Source organism: Lathyrus oleraceus, chromosome 3, assembly GCF_024323335.1.
Source record: "Lathyrus oleraceus cultivar Zhongwan6 chromosome 3, CAAS_Psat_ZW6_1.0, whole genome shotgun sequence".
Taxonomy (NCBI): domain Eukaryota; kingdom Viridiplantae; phylum Streptophyta; class Magnoliopsida; order Fabales; family Fabaceae; genus Lathyrus; species Lathyrus oleraceus.
In genome coordinates, this window is record NC_066581.1 from 54,418,852 (window position 1) to 54,443,136 (window position 24,285).

At 34.2% G+C, this 24,285-nt stretch overlaps 1 non-coding gene across 1 annotated transcript; it reads right to left on the minus strand.

Moving 5' to 3' along the window:
• Window positions 1-16,735: 16,735 nt before the first annotated feature.
• Window positions 16,736-16,809, minus strand: TRNAI-UAU (transfer RNA isoleucine (anticodon UAU)). Its single transcript has one exon. It is a non-coding gene; the product is annotated as a tRNA-Ile (tRNA).
• Window positions 16,810-24,285: the final 7,476 nt, after the last annotated feature.

The window sequence follows — 24,285 nt, forward strand, 5'->3', positions numbered from 1 at the left end:
TTGAATTAGAGTTTCCTTGGGAAACAATCCTCAAGCCCTTTGGGTTATCTTGATCAAATTGGCAAATTTAGATACTTGGGAGGCATATATGATGATTAGGAACTTTTTGGACCATTGTCATGCATGTTTTCATCTTCATCTTAGCCACTTCATTGAGCTTAGGAGCCTTCTAGGAGCAGGGGATCACATGATCACTCGAGCTTCAAAACAAAAAGAGTTAGTGACATATTTTTGTGCTTTTGGTTAGTAAAAAAATAAGAAAAGCAATAATATACAATAAAAGCATGCATGGTGGTCTCAAACCAACTCACACAAGTCCCACCCCTAGGGTTAAGGAGCCACACATGCTATGATCCTTGAGGCAATGCATTGAGCAATGATATGATGCCATGAGGGATCTTAGAGTCAAAATTAGGATCTTACAAGTTTTACAAACAAAAGCTTTTTACCAACTCAAGAACACCACTTAAATATTAATAATAAAGAGATAAAAACACAAGTATTTTTATCCTAGTTCGCTTGAAACTTTAAGTTACTCCAGTCCACCCGCCAAGGTGATTTTTCCTTATACACAAGGACTTAATCTACTATAATTAATTGATTATAGTAATCACAAAGAATAACCTTATTTGTCTTATCAAGGATCCGAATATACCCTAGTCTCCTTAAGGAATCACAAAGAATACCCTTCTTTGTCTTCTCAAGGATTCGACTATACCATAGTCTCCTTAAGGAATCAAACAAACAGTTTGAATAATATTTTGCGTGTTACAAGTTGCTTTTATACAAGCATGTTTTACACAAATGACAAACAATTACTTAAAGAAAAACTGTGTACAAAATTGATAGTTTTTCACAAAGAAATAGACTTATCAAATTGCTGTAGCACCTTCAGCATTCAGCATTCTTGTTTTTACTTCAAGTCTCCAAGTCTCACTTATATAACATAAGAAAAGAGACTGTTGAAGGGAAAAATGGGGAAACCAAGTAGAGCGGTTGTCCAATGTTTGATGGTGAAAGGAGTGATATTGTGTACTGTCTTTCGCCCACAAATCAAGTGACAAGTGTGATGTATAGTACTATCCTTGCTTATGATATCAGGTAGTGGAAAGGATATTTGATTTGTGCTATGTACTATTTGATCATGTTCCCATTTGATATTGTCTTAAAGTTCATTGGCTTCTTATGAAAGTTGATAAAGCATGAAATGAAGAAACATAAAATTGGATTCATAAAATTTAGAATCTTTGGTCAGACCCTTAACGGTGTCAGTAGTCTGGCTCGAGATCTTAAGTATCTTCAAAATCTTCAGAGTCTTCAGAATCTACAGTCAGAACCTTGATAACCTCAACGTCTGACTTGAGATCTTCAGAATCTTCATCTAAGTAACACAACTTCAGAAGATTGCCATTCTTCAGAAGCTTAGTGATCAGAGTAACATCCAGAAGCATAAACTGAGACAACGTTGCAGTACAACATATCGTCTCCTTAGAAAGCTTCTTAGAAGTGAATCAACACAGAAGCAGAAAGATCATTGCAATAATAACTTTGAACATATTTCAAAACTTCTTATGATTGGCGCAGAAACGGAATTGGAATTCATCATTCAGAAATTGATGATGTTGCACGTCATATATTCAGAATCAGAACTGATTGTTAAAGCTACACAATAATAAACCATTAGGGTACCAAAAATTTTCTCACACAAATACAACATTGTTATCATCAAGGTATAAATGCATAACCAAATCTTGTTCTAACAAAGAGTTATTGACCAATTATTGCATAGGGAACACAAAATTTATAAATTGTACAACTCCAAAAAAGGAAGCTGTGACAACCATAGGCATGACAATTCTTACGGGATGTCAGAACATGTCGATTAAGTCAGTGATGTCTAAGAAATCCCAAGTATAATATTTGGTTGAATGGAATCTTTCTATTTATATGTGATATTGTCATAAAAAAGGTGGGAGGCATTATGACTTCACTCTCTTTCGTAATAAATCATGCAATGTCATAATGCAATAGGAAAGTTAGGACAACTTTGTTTTTATGACAAGAGAAATAAGGTTCCAATTCAACAAGAACACTTCTGGGGCCAACATGAGGTCTTGAAAAATAATTAAGAGGTGTTCTAGCATTATAAGGAATGTGAGTCATTATCTAGACCGATAAGTTTAATCAGGAGGCATCCCATCAACCTAATATGACATGTTTGAAAAATAACCTTTGAAACTTTTTCAAAAAGACATCAACGGAATATTGCGAAGAAGATTTGAGGATTTTCAACTATGGAGATTATGGAATAACATTTTAGAGATGGAAAGTATAAAATAGTTAGGTTTTAAAGAAGTGGACTTTAATAGAATCACTTAAAGAGACACAATGATGAGATGATTAGTCCCGAGACTTTTGAAAGGGAGGCAGATACTCATCAACTTCAGTGTGAAATTTAAAATATGAGACCATTGATAAGGTTTGTGAAATATAAGACATGAAACATGATATGATCATATAAATAAAATACACACATGCACACACTCACACCCACATACAGACATACACACACACTTTGTGACATATAAGACATGAAACATGATATGATCATAAAAATAATACACGTGCACATACACACACACACCACACACACACACATATATATATATATATATATATATATATATATAATATATATATTATATATATATATTATATATATATATATATATATATATATTATATATATATAATTATATATATATATATTATATATTATATAGAGAGAGAGAGAGAGAGAGAGAGAGAGAGAGAGAGATCCTTAAGTGATCAGTAAAATTCAAAGACAATGACACGAAGTGACAATTCAAAATAAAATAGAAAACTTAAAATATGGAGTAGATAGAAGATGGACGAAGAATGTGCACACTCCCAGATATCAAAATAATGAGAAAAGAATATTCCAAGTGAAAAAAAGACCATAAAGATATGGATATCTTTGATGAAAGTTAAAATATTTGATTTTCAACTAGAGATACAAGGGAAACAAAGCTCTTACAAAATACTAATGCATATAATTTTTCATTAACTCTTAAAATGGATTCATATATAGGTTTTATTTCATGATGGAACTTGAATTGTTTGGGGGATGATGAAGTGGTGCTTGATATAGTGGACTTGATCTTATGATGCGATGAATATGGAGATGACCTATAAGGTTCGCACTCTATGTCAAAGTCAGTAAGAGAATAAAATTGATGTGATGGTGAGAATAGATTTCAATACCTGAGAAATGAATCACATTTCCTCTTGAATAATGGAAACAAATCTCAACAAAAAGTGTGGAGTGAGGTTTGCATTCTTATCAGGTGTTAGATTGATATGGATGATCAACAAAGCTCTTGAAGGTGGAAATACCTACTTTAGGGATGATAAATGTCTACTTGTTTTTCACACTCGACTACTTTTTTTCCCCACTGGTCTTTTTGTCTTAGGCTATATGAATGGCCCAAAATAATTGTCCTTCAAGCCCTTGTCTCTGCTTTGTAAAATGAGGGTTTTCCATATATGTTCTAGCTTGGTTGCTTGGTATGTGAATGTGAAAGCCTTTAATGAAACGTCATTATCATTGGGAACAAACACATTCAATGTCATCCTGCTAATAGGTAACGCTTTGTTGGGAATGACTGGGGTATGTTCCTATGCTAGCTGGTAATGAATCTTCCTCTTCTCTAGAGTACTTAAATATTTTGAACAACATTTGAGGAAATATCAACAGATGATAGTGTGCATGGCTTCATACAGGTCCTTAATGGATGAGGCACGTGTAAAGGTCTCTGAAGCAACATCTTATCCCTTTTTTCCTCCATTAGAAACATGTAACATAACTTCTTTATGCTTCCCAACATCATTTTTTCTCTCGTGAACTTTGTTGTTTAGGGTTTTGGTTAAGCCCATACATGATGTATTCTCGTTGGTACTTTATATATATAACCAATCGGTCCATTTTTCTAAAAGATAAAGCCAATTTCTTCTTCTTACTTTTGCCTTTTTTTCTAAGGTCTTATGGGTAGAGAGCTCTCGATACCTCTTCTTCTCTTTCCATAGATCTTGTCTATTGTAGGCACATTCTGATAAGAGTGTTTTCACTTGAGCTTGCTTGTTTACCCTCATATTGTTTGTACTAATGTCAGTTTCAAATAGTTTCTTACTATGGAGATTACACAAACTATGTTTTAGAAGTCAAAAGGAGATATATCATCCAACTGAGTGGACCAAGAAATATTGGAGACTGTCTTTTTGAGGGTGGATTAGACCATACTTTTACTAATCTGGGGTCTTCATCCGACTAGAGGGGCTTCCCACCAAATGGAGACAAAAGGATATGTAACGAATATGACAAGTTCATCATTCCCTTCCATGAGTTCCTATTCTCCTTTATGGGCTTCCGTCTTCCATTTAATGACTTCGAGATCAGTGATATGATTCACTTAATAGTCTCCACTTTCACAATTACATCAGTAAGTTGGGAGTTTGTCTAGGTTTTTTCAATATTTATGTGAATACAAGGGGGGTAAGTAGACCATGACGCTACTCATCCATCTCTTCAAGACTCAAAACAACATAGTTAACCACATGTATGATCTAGGTATGTTTTTTAGGTAAACCTCAAAAAAAAAATTAAACCTATTCTGACAACGTTAAGCATTTCAAGGATCGCTTCTTCTTGGTTACTCCCCTTAACAATGAAGCTCATGCAAATATATGTAAAATAAAACATGTGCCCATATATGTTCTTAAAGATTTATTTCACAAGGTTTGGAGTTAGAGTCATTTCTTGAAAGGAAACATATATTATGTTTACAAATAGAAGGACCTATCACAATAAGAGTTAAACTTGAAGAAGAAACTGGTGTCATTTTACAAGGAGTTTGGTTACATCGAAAACATTGTTCCTTCTGATACACATTCAAGGAACCAATTGAAACAACTTATTGAGACCCATTATTGGTGATGTTAGAAATGAGAGGGAAATGAATGTTATCTTCAGTAAGTGGCATAAGTTATTTTCTCCTTTATGGTGTTTCTATGAATATTCTTCTTCATGATATCTCTTCTATTGGTTATGCAGATGCAATGAAGTATGACAATAATAATGTAGTTGATCAAGTAAGGTCCCCAAACTATATCCTTCATAGAAGTTACCAAAATACTCCATATATTATGGAGCTTCTACTTCATGGATGTCGACCAGACCGACTATTCGGACTACGCCTTCCTCAACACAAGTGGAAGTTTAAGTTTCACCTGCCTGAGACGTGATGGACGAAGATTTATGCTCGTCGCATCCTAAGGGTGGGGGAAGTTTGACTCTTAGCCCTAAACTTGAAGGAACTTCAAGTACATAGGTCACTCATCAAGTGTCCATGGTTGAGGTTTGATGAGGAGAATGTATCGATTCCAATTAAGTTTCCTCAAATACCGCCAGCTATACATGGTCTAAGAAAAACTAGGGAATTTCAGTCTTTCATTTTAGACAAAGATTATTATTACTTTTCAAACAAGTCGTCGTTCTAGAAATTGAAACCTCCAAGCGAGGCGAAGTCTTCATATTTTAGCATATTTAGAGGGAGAATCAGATGCTTAAAGGGTGGGTTTAGTACTCTTACTGTTGAGCGATATCGGGGTTTGTAAGAAATATGATAAGCATTTTCCTCATTTCTGAGCATAGAGGCTATCGTGGAACCTTTTATGTATCCTAATACTCTTGTTGAGAAGGTGAAATTGCTTGCTCATAAGGTGACAAAGAAGAATGAGGCCTTAGTTTCTTCCCAACAATTATTATATAGGGTGAATTCCACTATTGATGAAGCAAATTTCTCTTTGGATCCTGCCCGGAAAAGAATAGAAGAGCTTGAGGTATCTTTGAAGGAGTCTCAAGAGTTTGTAAGAAGGTTTAGGACAATCTTCATGAGATGCTTCTTGAGAACCTTAATTTCTCCAAGGAATATGTGAAGTCGTTGGAGGTGAGTTACTCTATTTCCCAATACTCTTTTGAGATTTTTTTGAAGTAAGAGAACATTTTTATCTCACTGGGCCGACCTCTCGAGAGAAAATTCGTCTTGACCAAGTGATTGAAGACGGGAATGTGGTTTTCTTGGTGGATTAGATAAGAATTTTGTTTCTGCATGTGTGCGTCTAATTAATAAGTAAAGTTCATGATTCATGTTATGAAATGTGTATTTAAAATTGTATTACTTACCATTATTTTTACCTATTTATGTGATATTACTTTTAGCGTGAGTTTGTTTCTTCGGGGTACAACTTGTTCCCTAAGATTGTGCTCGAAGTTTTATTGGACATTTTTAGTAATCATGTTTGGCCACTAGCCAAAGTTCGATACCGCTTCCCTTCCCCTAAGTGAAAACCTGGTTCGAGGTTGATGTAATATGGACTCACCACTGCCTCTGGAGTTGCTAGCTACCAAGAGGGGTGGACCGGTATTTGCCAATCCATCATCTTGTTTCTTTGTGGGTGTGTTTACATTGTGAGCCTTTAATTTCTTTAGTTGTATACTTATGGCATTTGTGGCAGCACCCATAAATCTTTGTGGCGAGGCTTTACTCATTTTTGTCATACCTTGATGGTGTTTGTGACAACACCCCTGACTTATTGTTACCTTTATAATCACAAGAGAAATAGAGATTTTAATCAAAAAAATATTTATTCTTTAATAAAATAACATTGTACATCATAATAATGCATCACTTTTTTAAACAATTCCAATGGCCAAGAAATATATTAGAGAAGAGAGAACATACACAAAAAGAGGGGGGATTAGGCCAAAACTCCTACTAAGTAGGATATCTACATCAAGGAATTCCTTGTTAATTCCTCAAAAAGTCTACTCTAATTTTGTCATGTACCAAATATTTTTTTGATGGGATAATCCTATAGTAACAAGCTTTTCCGCACAATCATTCCTTTCCATGAAGATGTGAGACACGATGAAATGCATGAAGAGAGTCAACTTTTTACAATCCTGACAACAGGAAATTAACTTTGAGGGAACAATATAAGCATAAGAAAATGCTTGCACAACAAGAAAACTGTTAGATTCGAGCCAAAAATGAGTCCAACTGTTTTTCACAACAAGTTCAACAACCATCATAACACCAATAAACTCATAAGTGATTGCATCACATTACCCAATGAAGTTATAAAAACTTCTAAGATGGTCCCCCTTTGAGTTTCAAAAAATTCCCCCATAAGCTACAAGGGACGGGGAGGGAGTCACCATACCATCAGAATTACCTTTGATCCAAACCACGAGAGAAGGATGCCATAAGATATCTTTGATACAAGGAGGGTCTGAATGATGAACATTTAGAGAGAAGCCTTTGAGAATCACAAACTCAGGCATATTAATGTTGGCAACATGAGGTAAAAGCCTAAGAGAAATTCGCAATGATCAAGTTCCTGCAAGTGGGCCAAGAAATCAAAATGTCATTGAATCTAACTTGGTTTCGAGAAAACTAAATTCCATTGACAATTTGAATGATGGAAGTAGATAAAACCATTTTGTAGGAATTAGACAAACCCGGATTCAAAATATACCAGCAATTAGGGTGTTCAAAATCGAACCAACCCAATAGAAAACCGCAAACCAAACCGAAACTAAAAAAAACGCATTTGGTTCAGATGTGTTTGAGTTGTTTTTTAACAAAAATGTGCGGTTCGATTTTGTTTGTCGTTTGTATTTTGCAAACTGAAGTAAACCAAACTACATTATGTTACGACTTAAACTTCACTTATCCCATAAACAAACCAAAACTCAAACTTATTATGCCTTTGTCGTACCCAAAAAATTTCCATTCTCTTTTCATCTGACCTATGACTTGAGATTCATTTGTATTCATTCATGTGCATCATGTATTCATATCAACACCTTCTCATAACCATCACAAATTCAAATTTGGTGGTTGATTCAAATTAGAGTTTTGTTTGAGGATTGGATAATTGATCATCACATGGAATGCAAATCATAATTTCATGCTCTCTCGGATCTTGATTCATGGGGTTCACCTTATGGCATTCATTTATGCATTTTAAATCTTAGTTCTTGTTTTTGTGTGTTCATTTTTCTTTTGGAGGTCATGAAACCCTAATTTATGCATCAACCTTTGGTTTGATCCATCACTTGGTTTTGGTTTAGTACATATTGAATTTCAATTTGACTTTGGTGGAAATTTCTCATTTTAGAAAGCACGTATTCAGGAATCAACTTTTATTGCAAATTCATTTCATTTATATTTTTGTTTCCATAAACCATATTTACAAAAGTGAACAATTTTTGGTAATATTGACTATTAGCCAATTGTTGACTTTTTGGTCAACAGTTGGCCAAAGTCAATATGATCTAGCAATCTTAAAAAACTCATCTTCCTTCATCCATCATCTTCATACCATGTTGTTTCATTTGATTTATAAAGGACATAAGGTAACATTCAAAACCATTTGGCACCGACATCGCAAAATTATTTGAAGATAACTTTCAATCCATTTCCATTAACCTTTTAAAAGCATTTTTCAAATCTATTTCAAATTAACTTTCAAACCCAATTTTAATTGACTTTCAAAAGCTATTTCAAATTAACATTGGAAACAATTTCAATTAACTTTGTAAATCCATTTCCAAATTCATTTCAAACCATTTAAATCCATTCTAAATCCATTTTAAATTAATCAAGTTAACATTCCAAATCCATTTCAAAACCTTCTTAAACCAATTTCAAAACCATGTTAACAATAAACTTTTTCAAACTCAATTTCAATTCACCATTTTAAATTAACTTCTAAGCATTTCAACCATTTCAATTTAAACTTTCAAACCTTTGCTAATATTTACATTGCCATGCCAAAACCTTTTAAAATTTTCAAATCCAATTCCAAATTCATGTCACATCTTTAAAACCATTATTTTCACAATCAAGTTGACTTGCGAAATACATTCAAATGTTTCCAATATAATTCAACATAATTCAATACATTAATGATTTCCATATTTCATCCAATACAACATTCAAGTTATATTCCAACATCAATTCATAAATTCATTCCAAATTTCATTCAATGCAACATTCAATATCGATTTGTAAATTCATTCCAAATTTCCATTTCATAATAATTCCATGGTTCACATTACAATATGCATTAGTTCAATTCACAAATTTACAAAAACTCCAAGTCCAAAGTTCTTCAAGTTAAACTCCACTCTTAAAATGGTTCACAAGCTTTTCCATCCAATCACCATCCTGTACAAATCAAATTCAAATTAAAAAAAAACAAACATCCCATTGTCCTAACATCAAACTAACATGTCATACATCAATTAGCAATTCAATGCAATAACAACTCATTTCACAAAACATAGCACAAAACATCCTCCAGCAACATTTCCAATAGAATTTGTGATAACATAACAATGCAACCAGCAACCACCTATCGATTTTCATGACTTTCAAGGTAGCATTGCATAGAAACAATTGATAACAAATCGTTCTAACAGCAGAAAAACAAATTCACAATAAGATTAACTAGCATTTTTAAGCAATTAACAAAATGATTCACTAGTAGAATGATAACAGAGTTTTAACACCTAACAGATTTGCACAACGGGAATTTAACAGAGTTTCATTCTGTTAACTCTGAAATTCTATTTAATCCAATCTCACTGAAATATTCTAGGAGACCTTTTTTTCCAGATTTTCATCTTCACTCTCTCTCACAGAATCATCAGAATTCAAAAATTCAGCCTCAACTTTCACTCTCAATCTCATTATCTCTCTGCATAATTCACACATCTCCGGATTCAGATCAAAGCAACAAAGAAGAAACACGAAATCAAAGACGAACTCAGAAGGAAGAAGAGGAGTTGAAGAAGAAGATAATCAGAGAATGAGGGAGCGTTACCTGCAAAGTTGATGCTAATTCGATAAGTGCTTCGAAGTAAGCTAGTTTATCTGTATTTCTTCTAAGCATCCATCATTTTCTGTCTCCAGAATTGAATTGAACTGAAAGCGTTGCACTTGAGTCACGGAGAATCCAAACATGACACAACTGTAGAGATTATTTGCAGAGTGGAATCTCATTGATTGAAGGCACATGGCCAGTTTGTTTTAGCTTTAAAAAATGGATTTTTCTTTATATTTTTGAAAATGGATTTTACAAAAATGTTTTTCAAAATATTATAAGTTTTTTTAAATTTATTTTTTATAAATTAAAAGATTGAATTGTTCATTCTATAACATAAATATAAATTATTGAATATCAAAACATAGTCAAAATCACAATTTTTTCAAAAATTTGTATCTCAAAAATAATTTTTATGAAAAGTTATTTAAAATAGCTTCAAAATTAAGTGATTTTTTGAAATTTTGATATCCAAATTTTTTTTGGGTAAAATGATGAAATACCTAAAATAACATTTTAAGAATAACTATTCAAACCAAAATTTTATTTGAAGTTTTTATAAAATAATTCTTTGTAAAAATTTTTTACACTAAAATATATAATACTATAAAAATCATTTTTAAAAGAAGCCAAAACAAACGGGCCCACGGTCGCGTTTGTAGAAGCGATTTTTCGAATTCAGATTCAGCTAGATTTAGACGTAGTTTTGATGGAGTTCAGGATTCAATTTGCAATTTGAATTGAATTTCAATTTGGGAATGATGACACCATGTCAGCTTGCGGTTCAATTTTTGTATGAGATCTTTGCTGAAACATTTCCGGTGGTGCGTTCGCACCTTCAATTTACCTTCAATTTGGGTGGAATTTTGATCTGAATCAGGCAATTCGCATGTGCGCTTGGGGAATATTGTTCATCACCGTCGCCGAACAGTTCTTGTGGCATTGCATTAGGCCTTGAAGACCTTAGGCCCATGCACACCACCACTTCAAGCCCATGGATCGAATTACTGGTTCTACGCTCTCAAATCCGTGTACACCTCCCTCTCTATTGGACTGGTTGGAGAGTATGGGCCTTATCTTTGGGGCTCCAACATTTCTGCCACACATCCTGACTTTCATTTCAGCACCCCTGGCCTTTTTTAATTTCATTTTATATTCTTTTTAGGAGGTTAATTAGGTTTTTTTATAGGATTAGAGATTAATTAGGGTTCTAATTAGGTTAATTAGAATAAAGTAATTAGGTTTTGAATTTTAATTAGGTTAATTAGGTGATCTAGAACTTAATTAGGTTTTAGAATTCACTAAGAGCTTTTTAGAACTTAATTAGATTTTGGAATTTAATTAGGTTAATTAGGTGATTTAGAACATAATTAGGTTTTAGAATTCAATAAGAGCTTTTTAGAACTTAATTAGATTTTTGAGTTTATTTAGGTTAATTAGGTGATTTAGAACTTGATTGAATTTTAGAATTTAATTAGATTAATGATAATTAGATTTTTAATTGATTAGACAATTAAGTTGTTTAACTTTAACTAGATATTAATTCCTAATCGTGCCATTAACCTTAGTACTTAGGGTTTTAAATATTGAGATGCATGTCCCCTTAGCTTAGGGTTTTAATTAGAATTGTCTGAATTTATTTAGTTGATTAATTCAATATACTATTGTACATAGTTCAAATAATATTTTTAATCCCATTAATTAGTGTTGACCAAAGGACACTTTGGCCAACCCAAATCCTTTATAATTATGATGTAAGCCTTAAGCCTATTTCAAGTGATCAAAAGACCTTTGATCACCTGATATGGCAAGTTCATTACGCTAAACCCGTTGTGGATATGCTGAATCTCAGGAGCTCAAGACCTCAAGGTTCAAATGTGAGATCAAGACTTAAAGTCAACATTAGTCAAGCATAGCTAGCAACGTGGACTAATTCCCAAACACAACAAAGGTATCAACACTTGGCAAGTGCGATTCAAATTATAAGCTATAAGCCTTAAGTAATGAGGAATGATGAGATGGAGTTTCTCCCACCCTTGTCTAGAGTGACTTTGCGTACGGGGCGTAAGCCCTAGCTATTCAAAGCATTCTCCCTCATTCATAGACTTTAGCATAATTCTTATCAAACAATTGTTTAGTCTTTACAATACAACAAACAACATGGCATCATCAAAATCAACTATCAGGATCTTCTCAGTAACCAGAAGCCTCTAACAACACTTGTCAATCATGATGAGAGTTACATGTTATGAGCCTTAAGAAACAAATAATTATGAGAGTGGAGAATTCTTATCCTTGTCTAGGATATCCTTGGGTACGTGATGCATGACCCAGTTGCTCAAGGTATTCGCCTTTGTTTATAGATTTTAGTGCAATTTGAATCATATAATTGACAAGTATTCTTAAAGTTAGCATCATATCACTCAACACTTTAATAATATAGAATCTTTGTTATTAGTAACTTGTGTTTGTACACCCTCTTTCATTCAATTATTTGCCTTGTAAGGTGGTAAACCTTAGTAATGCAGCTCTTTGCCTTGAGAGTCATAGACTACGACATCTGTCTCTTCTTGCCTAGTAAGTTGATAAACCTTGGAACTTATTCCCCCGCCTTGTAAGGTGATAAATCTTGGCTTTCCAATTCAGTTCTTTATTCTGAGAGTCATAGACTCTGACATCTGCCTATTCTTGCCTGGTAAGGTGATAAACCTTGACACTTGTTCCCTTCCTTGTAAGGTGATAAGCCTTGGAAGTCCAATTCAGTTCTTTATCTTGAGAGTCATGGACTCTGGAATTTGTTTCTCTTTGCTTTGTAAGGTGATAAACCTTGGTACTTGTTCTAAGCCTTGAGAGGTGTTAAACCTTGGCTATCCAATTCAGTTCTTTGCCCTGAGAGTCATAGACTTTGACATCTGTCTCTTTTTGCCCTATAAGGTGCTAAACCTTGGAAGTACAACTCATTCCTTGCCTTGAGAGGTGTTAAACCTTGGCTATTCAATTCAATTCTTTGCCCGAAGACTCATGGATTCTGGCATCTGCTTCTCTTTGCCCTGTAAGGTGATAAACCTTGGCAGTTCAGTTTCTCGACATCATCAGTTTTAAACTCTGGTAGTGTTACCTTGCCTAGAAGGTCGTGAACCTTAACACTCCTTTTTCAACCTTGAAGGGTAATGTATCCTGGAAAATCAATCTCATTCCCTTTTGTTTCATCCGTAGTAGGTTGAACTATGATTGCTCTGATTTTCTAATTGCACGATGAGAATACGTAGGCACGAGGGTTAGAATCCTCCACGAGCATACTTATTTATTATTCCTCATTCCTCCTTAGGGCGCCATTCATATCTTTCATGATCCATTATCTATATTCGATCATAAACCACTCACCTTAGTGACGTACCATTTCTTTGAAACCGAAATACAGTTTTCTTTGAAATTCCATATATACCCTTTTAGGATCATATAGTGGCAAATCCACATTTGTACCTAGAGTTGTTTGGCTTGTACCCAAACATTTAATTCTTCTTTTTTCGGCCCAACCATACAGTGATACCATATCTTAGGCCCCTCACTTGTAGTTTGAGCCACCTTCCCTCTATGGTATAAATTCCATTTCTCCTATGGATTCCGATGTATACCTTGACCTTTGGTTTCAAATTATACCCCTTTAGTCACTCGTTACCAAACCTTCAATTCTGTTACTTTGATCATTCACTACATTAATTTCCAGGATACATTCATATTCTACCTTCACTCACTACATGTGATGTACCATATCTCTGAGCCAAATACATTATCTATTTGAGCTCCATCTTGTATCTCTTTGTGAATCAAGAGTTGTTTGTGCTGTGAAACCAAACACTTAATTCCTTCTTTTTCGGTTATTCTAATACAATGACACCATGCCCCAGGCCTCTCACTTGTTGGTTCATACCAGGTTTACTCTTGTGTTCATATTTTTACCCCGTGTTGGAGTTCAAACAACATTATCCTTTGGTTTAGACCATACTTTGACCATAGCTTCTTTTCATCTCCCACCACTAGTTCTATGAACTACGAAGCTCTAAATTCCTCATTGCACTATGAGGATATGTAGGCATGAGGGCCCCAATCCTCACCGATCACTTTATCTATTTTCTTTCCTTTTCCCCTTTTTGCGAGTAATCTTTAGATATCACATCCGTTCGAGTAAGAACAATCAAAACGGTTCCCATGGAGTACCATAGATGTTGGGGGTGTTAATACCTTCCTCTTGCATAACCGACTTCCTTACCTAGCATATCTCTTCCCCACGGGTTTTATCGATGTTTCCCCTTTCCTTTGGGAATAAACAAAGTTCGATGGTGACTTTGTTGTATGTTCAAGCGTGTGATGCATTCAAATATATTTCAGATAGCCTCAGTCTTAACCTTACAATTACAAACAATTTTATTTTACTCACACGTAGGGTTTCAGTTTCAACCTTCTCAAACCTCTTCTAGTAGTATCGCGCATTTTTTTTCATTTTCTTTGTCATGTATGTCTCACCTCTTCTACTCTAATCTATCCTCTCTTATTATGTTCTTTCTTTTTCATCTTATCATTTTTATGTTACTATTTTATCTTTTAATTAAGTTTTTATCGTACCTTTCTTCTCTAATCTCACATATCTTCTACTCTTTCTTTTTCACCTTCTCTAATATCTCATCTCCTTTATTTTTTTTGTTTTATTATAATATATTTGATATTGTCTTATGCTACTATTTTTTCCATGTCTGTCTAAACTAATTTTTGTATATTGAATGAGAAGTTTTTGTCTAAATATGATGAATTTTGTTGTTATTTGATAATGTCTGAATGATTAAACACAAATTTATGTTATTCTCTATAGGTGTATGTATGACTCAATAAAAATCTTATAAAAACCGAACCAATAACTAACCCAAACCGCATTGGTTTGGTTTGATTTTATTTCTTAAAGCCAATTGAACCAAACCGAACCACATGTTTCTTTTCTCTTGCAGTTCAAATGATTTTTAGCGTCAAAACGCCCAAACTGCACCACGGACACCCCTACAAATAATCATCAAGAGAGTTGATAGTAGAAAATTTAGAAACAGTACAGGAGGACCAACTCCAAATGTGTTTAACATAGTCACATTTAAAAAGAAGATGATTTGTGGTCTCACAATGCTTAAGATACATACTGCAAACAGAGGGAAGAAAACAGGCTCAAGAAAAAAAAATATTTACATCGGTTGGAAGCTTGTTATGAATGTAGAGCCATAACAAAAAAAGACTTGGAAGGAGGAGAACTAGAGTTACAAACATGTTTGTGCCAGAAACCTGTGGATCATGTTTAGAGGCAAACTTATATGCGTTCTTAAGAGTCAAGCACCCCGAGCTGACTTGATACCAAACACGAGTGTTCTCCAAAGAATCCTCAGGAATATGACAGGCCGAAATAGTGGATAAAAGAGTTAAAAAGCCACATAAATATTTTTAGGAATCTCCCAATTCTTGTTAACAATATAATCACTAACCATTATGTTGATAAGATTAGGGTCTAAAACAGTCAGATTCGAAGTTTGAGGCGAATGAGGGTCGCATCAAGCGTCGATCCATAAATTAATTTGAGTACCATTTCCAAGAGTCAAGGACAAATTATCCATGATAACAAGGAATGAAAGCTTTGCTGAACTCCAGATAAAGGAAAAGATGTGGTACTTGATAGTTCCTATTTTTCTCAAAACCCGGTCCTTGAGAAGAAAAGCCCATTTCTCTGTGGACAAGGGAATGTCCAAACAAAGCTTGATATTAACAACTTGACTAAGAGTAGTTAATGATTGAATGTCAAGGTCACCAACCTCTAAGGGTCTACCACACTTCTTCCAAACAATTGTTATAAGCTAGCTTCATTTTCTCAATGTCTCCACTTTAAATAAAATTACGCATCTAAGACTCTAACGTTTTGATTAACCTAACATACCAATCATAAACTTGTATTCAATAGATTATACACTTGTATTCAATAGATTAACATACCGTATATGATGGATTTCACCAATTCAAGTTATCAAACAACATGATTTTTTATTATTTGTTAAACATAATTTTTTATTATTTGTCAAACAATTAGAACTCAAAGAATATTTGTTACCTAAAAATCCCACTCTTGTCGAAGATGATAAGGAGTCAATGAGAAAGCCAAAATTCTTAACTAAAAAATCACGTAATACTTCTAATACAATTGAACGGATTGAATCATCATAACTACATGCAATTCAGACACAATTTTTGGTTCAATATTTCAAGTAAAATTAACATAGTTTACTACAAGTAAAATTAACATAATTCTTTTTAAATATAATAAATACTTTTACAAAGTAAAAAAAGCTTAATAAATTCCATCTTCTTTATTTTCTTCTAACATTATTGTCATTTAGATATCATTTATTATGCGAATTTTTTTTCATTTTTAAAATTAATGTTCATTACTAACAATGGATTAATCTATGAGAAGTGAAAGCAAAAATAACACATATATGAATACGTGCTCGTTTATTAATTAAAGTTTAAGTATTTATTTCTAAATTTGGATGGCACCATCATAGTTAGGTGGAACTCGTGAATTACACATTTGATAAAATAAATTGTGTTAAATAACGTAACACTTCCTAGTTTATTTATTATTTTTAAAATTATCCACTTAGAGAGTTTAATAAATAATCATGGTAAAGGTAAGGACAAGCACAGAGTTGAAATAATTGAAAATAAATCTAAAAACTGGTCCCGGCGGGGCTCGAACCCGCGACCTTCGGCTCATAAGACCAACGCTCTAACCAACTGAGCTACGGGACCAATTTATATTCGTCTATACTCTAGTTTGAATTTAATTCAGTCTGATTCGTTAGACACTACAGACCTATTTCAAACTAAATATTAACATATTAATATTTATTTTTTTAATAAATATTATACTTACATAATTTTTATTCAAATAAAATAATTTTTGAAATATGTTATTGAAATTTTATAGCTTATACATCAAATGAAAATAGAAAAAAAAAAAAAAAAATATATATATATATATATATAATATATATATATATATAATATATATATATAGTATATATATTATATATATATATTATATATATATATATATATATATAATATATATATATATATATATTATATTATATATATATATATATATATATATATAAATAAGTTATTTATAAAAAATATCTATATTAGTTAGGATTTGAAAAAAAAGTGTATTTAATATTTAAATTATAGTAATTAACACTCTATATTTAAAAAAATCAAAAATATATATTTTTATATATATACAAATACAAGCTATGTTTTTTTTAAGAGTAATGTTATCTTGTGCTCTAGGGGCACAAGTTAAGAATTAAATATAAAAATATTATCTTAAAATTTGTGTATTGTCTTTATAAATTTTTTATATTTTTTACTATTTTTATATTTTTTCAATGTAAATTTTTTATTTGTAGGTTTGTTAACATGTGCTCTTAGAGCACAAGTTAGCATTGTCCTTTTTTTAAAGCCAAGACCAAAAACTAAGAATATATTAAGGTAAAAAGATCATTAAAAAAACAGGGGAAATGGGGAGGACAAAAGCCAAAAGTCTTAGAAAAACTTATATCTAAAATAAGGGTGACCTTGTTTGTTTCTTAAGAAATCCACCATTATAGAATCATGGACATGGTCAAACTATGTGAAGTTCTTATTAGCAAAATCAACAATAATCAACTTGTCTGTATAAACATTCTCTTATTTATAGATGCGAGAGATTGATAAGTGCGTAGAATTAATCATCCTGATACAACCCGATCATTTTGTCTTAATCTTCCAAGGAATTAAATTGTGATTAGAGAAGGCTTACACTACAAACAAGAAATCTGACTCGAGCCAAAAGTGATTAGAATTGTTATTGAATTCTATTTCCACAACAAAATATTATTAACTCTGATTGAATAGCATTCCCATAACCTATGTAGCTAGAGAAACTTCTATATTATCATTATAAGAGTTTCTAAAAATGCATCCATAAGTTGATATGATGGGGAGATTGTGGTCATTCCATCAGAGATTCCTTTTATCCAACCATGTGGTGGAAATTGCCAAAACACCGCATTTAAAAATGGAAGGTCAGGATGATGCAACTTAAGTAGCAGTTAGAGAGGGATGCGATTTAAGTAGTAGTTTTAAATATGTTAGATAGTCAGTCTTATAAGTGAGAATCGAGGTCGCAATCAAATATAAGATGTTGGGGAGTTTCACTTTGCTTGAAGCAAAGATTGCAAACAAAAGGGCAATGTCATCCTTTAGAAACTATGTTTTCATTAGTGGGAACTTGTTTTGTACAAATCTCCAAAACAAAACATTGATTTTTGATGGAGGAGAGTAAGCATTCCAAACCTTATTTCTCCCATTGAGTACTGAATGGTTATGTTTGGTGAATAGTTTGTAAGCACAGATCAATCAACTTGACTCCAAATAGTTTCATCATCTAGAGTCCTCTAAATCTTCAGTAGAAATATGGAATGCATGAATGATGTTGCTAAGGGCAGGAAAAACCAACATGTAATTATGATGTATCTGCCATCTCTTTTTGATCAGGAAGTAACTTTTATTTTATGGTTAGAGAAGATTGGTCAAGAATTTTAACATTGAAAGTTTGAGTAAGAAGAGGACTACACCAAGATTCCATCTAGAAGTTGATTTGCTACAATGACCTAAAATCAAAGATGAGTTATCAATGATCTAAGGGTATGAGCTTTAGCTGAACTTCATATAGAGAAATGGATATGATATCTTACAGGCATGTTGATAACTCATTATTTGTGAGATATTCAATCCCTTAATACTTGATTTTATTTAGACACGTTAAGGTTAATTAAATGTAATTAGTTAGGTTTTATTGTTTTTAGCTTAGTTTGTTGTTGAGCATACTAGGTATCGCTTTGTGAGTTTATGTCTTTTGTGCATGAGCTACGTTACCTATTCTAAGAAGACATTTAAACCAAAAGATGCTGAAAGAAGTGGTTGATCTCAAAGTTAGAGCAATTGTGATAGACTTGTGGAAATGGAAGCAAAACCTGAGCTGGAAAGCTAAAGGGATTAGGATGAACAATACGTGACAAAACTCTACAAAAAATGTTTGGCATTGTAATAGTGAGTTGTTTGTCCTCTTACACAACATGTCTTCCAAGAGACGAGTTAACTCCTGCATGCATTGAGTACTACTCATAGTACTGGTACAAGAGGAGGAAATTGATGAAGAAATATAAGTAGAGGAAGAATAACCTCAATATGGAGATGAAGAGATAAGTGATGACCTGATTAAGCAAGCTGAAAAGGACAATGATGAGATGAAGGAAAAGATTATTGAAGAGGCAAAAACAGATCATGAAGCGGAAGACAAAGAAAGAATAACCAAAGAGGATGATCAAAATGAAGAGATGGTTGAAAAAGATGATGAACCTGCTGTTATACCCCAAAATTTGCCCTACCTTTTGCAATTTTTTTGTCTGGCCCATTTCTTATTGCATCTGCATATCCATCCATCATAGCACATTCATTTGCAATTGTATTTTTAAACAAACATCATTAACTCAAAGGTTTTACTAAAGTGGTATCGGCATAACAATGTTGGTTAGTTCTCTCCTTATGGATCAAATCATGTGGGACTCTAATCCGTGGTATACATTGGTAGTTGTATTGATTTCATCATGACATTGGATATTGGGTGTCGCATTACGCGAAAAACCGGCGGGAAAACAAGAACAACAGAGCCGCCACCGTGCGTTATTTATCCCAAAAGAGGGAAAGGAAACGCTCAGAGTAAACCTGGAAAAAGCATGGTCTCGCGACCAAAGAGAATGGGATCGGGAGTCGGTTATGCGAAGGGAAGGTATTAGCACCCCTACGCATCCGTCGTACTCGACGGGATCCACGCACAATAGAAAGGAAAATGGTTGCTAAACACTGCTCACACACACACACACACTGGCTGAAAGAGACACAAGGAAACAGACTGAAACTGACTCGGCAGGATATCGTATCCTAGGCCTACTTAGTCTATCAAGCATAGACATCAGAGTCGAAGTAGTTCGGACTGGGGAAAACACATGCTCGCTAGGATATCGCATCCTATGCATACGTATCTTCTTGGACGAAGAAGAATCAGAGCATTCGTAGCTCGGCTAACACACACTAGACAAAACAAAACAAACACGGGCAAACGCGGGACCCGAATGCCAATCACTGGACTTATATCAACGCCCGAACCAAAACACACACAAAGAGGCAAACGTGGAGCCCGAATGCCAATCACTGGACTTACATCGACATCCGAACCAAAACACACACAAGGAGGCAAACGTGGAGCCCGAATGCCAATCACTGGACTTACATCAGCATCCGAACCAAACAAACCCACACTGGAACCCGAAAGCCACTCGATGGACTTACATCAGCTTCCAAGCACACAACAACACACACAAAGGGGGGTTGAGACACAAAGGTGGAAAAAAGAAAAAAAGGGCGCCCGGAGAGATCAGCTCATCTCCTGCCTACGTACCTCATCTGGTATGAGGATCAGGGCGACGTAGTTCCCCTACGCAGGGATACAGGACTAGCCTAACCAGATAACAAAGGGAGACACAACTAGGGAGACTACGAATCGAGCCTAGATGTTATCTTGCAAAATCATCCCTAAGTCACAAAGGTTTCTAGCTAACTGGCACAGGGAGCCAGCCTATCCTAAAGCACAAGCAATAGTAAACAATCAGTCACAAACAACATACACTATATGCACACAAGTGAGGCTCACACAAGGGGTAAGGCTGCAAAGGAAAGCCAACTGTACAGGGGTTAATGGTGCTCTTAACCTTGCCATTGAGGGGCTAAGGTGAAGCAGATGAAAGGTGAGTGAAGATAAGACTTCACAGCTCTTATCCCTGGCCAGGGAGAGCTATAGACAAAGAAGTGTGGGTCCAGAAAGTAGGAACCCTTCTACACTTAGACACTGACACAACTGTACAAGATCTTGGGTTTGAATCCCAATGCATCAACACCAGTTGTGTGAGCAAAGGGATGACTCAACTGATTAGCAGGGGATAGATTTCATATCCCTTGGGTTCTGCCAATTGCCTTATCAAAAGGTCTTTACCTGCTTGGGAACAAAAATATAAACAATCACAAGCATTGCCTCTTAAGGAGGACTTCAGACAGGTGCCTGGCTAAGTAACAAGCCAGGTCTTCCAGACTACATGGAGACAAGAGAGTCTACCTCAATGCAAATGCTATCAAGCAAAGCAATGCAAAGTTCTCAAGGAACTGTAAGCAACTATGGTACCTGAAATCAATATAATATGATCAGTATACAGACAAACCAATAGTAAACAGCAAAGTCAACAATTAAACTGTACAATCTAAACAAAGCAAGGTGCAAAGCTCAAAGGAACCAAGCATCCTACAAAACAAACAAATTAGTCCACAATAGTCAAGTGAAACAACTCAAACAAGTATGTCAACCTCCTTAAGGTATTAGCTTTTTAACCTGAAAAGTCAAAGTCAAACTCAAATGTGAGATATAAGACCACTAGGACAAGCCTAGGGTCCAAAGGAGGGAAAAACTTTAAAACAGCAAGCCAAACATGATCAATGTCAAGATAAATCACATACAAGGAGCATCCAATTGGTCTCACATCAAAACTATACACCAAGTTAATTTCATGTACAATCTAAGACAAACTGGGCAATGGTAAACCACACATGCACAAACAGAATGATTTCAATTAAACCCAAACCAAAACAGCTCAATAAATTCCACAAAAATTCATGTCTAAACAGAACCTATTCAATGAGCTACATATCAATTTTCATGCCATTTGGACAAAAGGAACTATGGGAATTAAATCAACATGTTAAGGCATGTAAAAATCAACCTAAACTAGGTCACAAAACAAATGTCAACTTCAATCAATTGTAAAACAGTGATATCACATGGGAAATTAATGGGACCAAAGCTAAATGGAAGCTATACATGTTAGGAACCACTCCACCAAATTTCATGTTCATAGGGTTAGGGATGATCAGTTAACAACACATGTAAAGTTTGTTACACAAGGGAAACCTTAAAATTGCTAAACAGCAATCAAAAATCCAAATCAATTAGAAAATGGATCAAATAAATCCACAAAATTCACGTTGAAAGTTAACATATACATTGTATCTCATGCAAAAAATCAGAGCCATAGGCCTAAGGGAAGCATGGAAAAATAAATCATGAAGTTGGCATATCATAGTGTGACACATATTGTCACACTCAAATTGAATAAATCATATCTACCAATCCAGAGGTCCAAAAATTACAAATTATATGTCAAAAATTCCAGGAATGTGTCAAGAATCATCATATGAAATTTCAATTAATTTGGATGAGGCATGATTATTTGGTGATCAAAATGGTGAAACATACAATTATTGCACACATGATAAATATCAATATACCATTCCAAAATTCTACCAAGCACAACATGGACTATTATGCCTAAAACATTCTAGAGAAAAATTGGGATCTAACAAAAAAATTGCCACCTAATTTGGATTAATATTGGATTTTTTATGAATTTTAGAAGTTTTGTTAATTTATGGTAATATTTATTTAATGAGTTAATGGAATTAATTTACAGCAGTGGCATAACCGTAATTCTCGCTGCCATGGCCAAAACAGTACAGTGTTCATTTATTTGGTGTCGCGCGTTGATTGGCCGGTGTTGGGAGGGAAACACATTTTTTAAAAGGCCAGGCAGCGAAATGGATCTACAACAGACTATTTTCCAGAATTCCTTGTTCTTCGCATGCGTTCATCTTCGTGTTCATATCCAGCTACGGTCACAAACATTTCTCAACGAAAATACGCAAGCAATATACCGTTGGAACCGGTGTTCGACGTAGATCATGAATATGCTAACGAAATCATCCAGAAGTTACCGCACAAAAAGATTCGATCATAAATAGTTTCGTCATGCAAACTTAAATCTTAAATATCTTGATAATTAGTGGATGAAATTAAACGATTCAAGCACCAATACGATCTATGTTCAACGCACTACATAAGCCATATCTTGATTTCACGAATTAAAGATTTCGAAAATTCACCTTCTTGAAGTGACAGTGTGGAATCCTTGCTTGTTTCGATCCAAATCTTGAAAACAGATGAAAGATGATGATTAGGAAGGTGATTGGTGAAGAATTCTCAGCTCAAAGATGCACGAATCGATGGATTTTCGCAGCTGCCATGGAAGAACTCAAGACTTGGACAGTGTGAATTTGCTCGATTTTTGTCTCCAAATCCTTCAACAGAACTTCAACATTACCTACACATGAAGGTTCAAACAAAAACTTGCAAGAACAATGGTGAATTTTGATGAAATGGTGAAAAAATGCTTATGTGAAAATTGTGAAAAAGTGAGAGAATTTGAGGATTTTTGGTGTTTGATCTGAATTGTGATTAGTTCTTAGTGAAAACAGTTACAATTAATGTTATATACTAATCCCTTAATCAAAAATTAATCCAAATTAAGCAAATTAGGATGATTAGTGTAATGTGCAATTTCACCACTTTTGGCCAAAATGCCCTCTCTTAAACCAGCTGAATTTTCTGTCTAAACTTGGTTCACACAAACTCCAAATGGCATATGTGATGTGTTGAAAAAAGTCCCATGCTAAAATTCCAAGTAATTCTCAAATTGGACCATTTTGCCCTTGGTTTTTAATTGTTGCACTTGAAAAATGGCCTTTTTATGTGAAGGCTTTTGGCAAAATGTGATGATGGATTATGAAAGTACATATCAAATGTGGTTTGCTCAAAAAAGAACCATCCAATTTGGCCATTCCATGTGAGAGTTATGACACTTTGATTTTGGGCATTTTTGGAAAATGACTGGACCATATCTTGCTAACCACACATGGGAATTGAGTGTTCTTAGACTTTTTGGAAAGGTGAGAACAAGATATTCAACTTTCATGTTGGACAAAATTTCATTTGAAGCTTGTATGGTGAAGTAATTTTGAGGAGAAAAACTTTCCATTTTGGGCAGCTGAAATTACAGGTCACCTGCTATTTTTGGAAACTTTCTGTCTGACCTCCAAATCTTCAACCTTGGTCTTTGACATGTCAAATGAGACTTATATGGACATGAATGAAGCCTTTCAAACCATTTCCCACCTTCCAATCCATAAAATCAGGCACAGTTGACCACAGTTGACTTTCTAGGGTTTCTGGTTGACTGAACA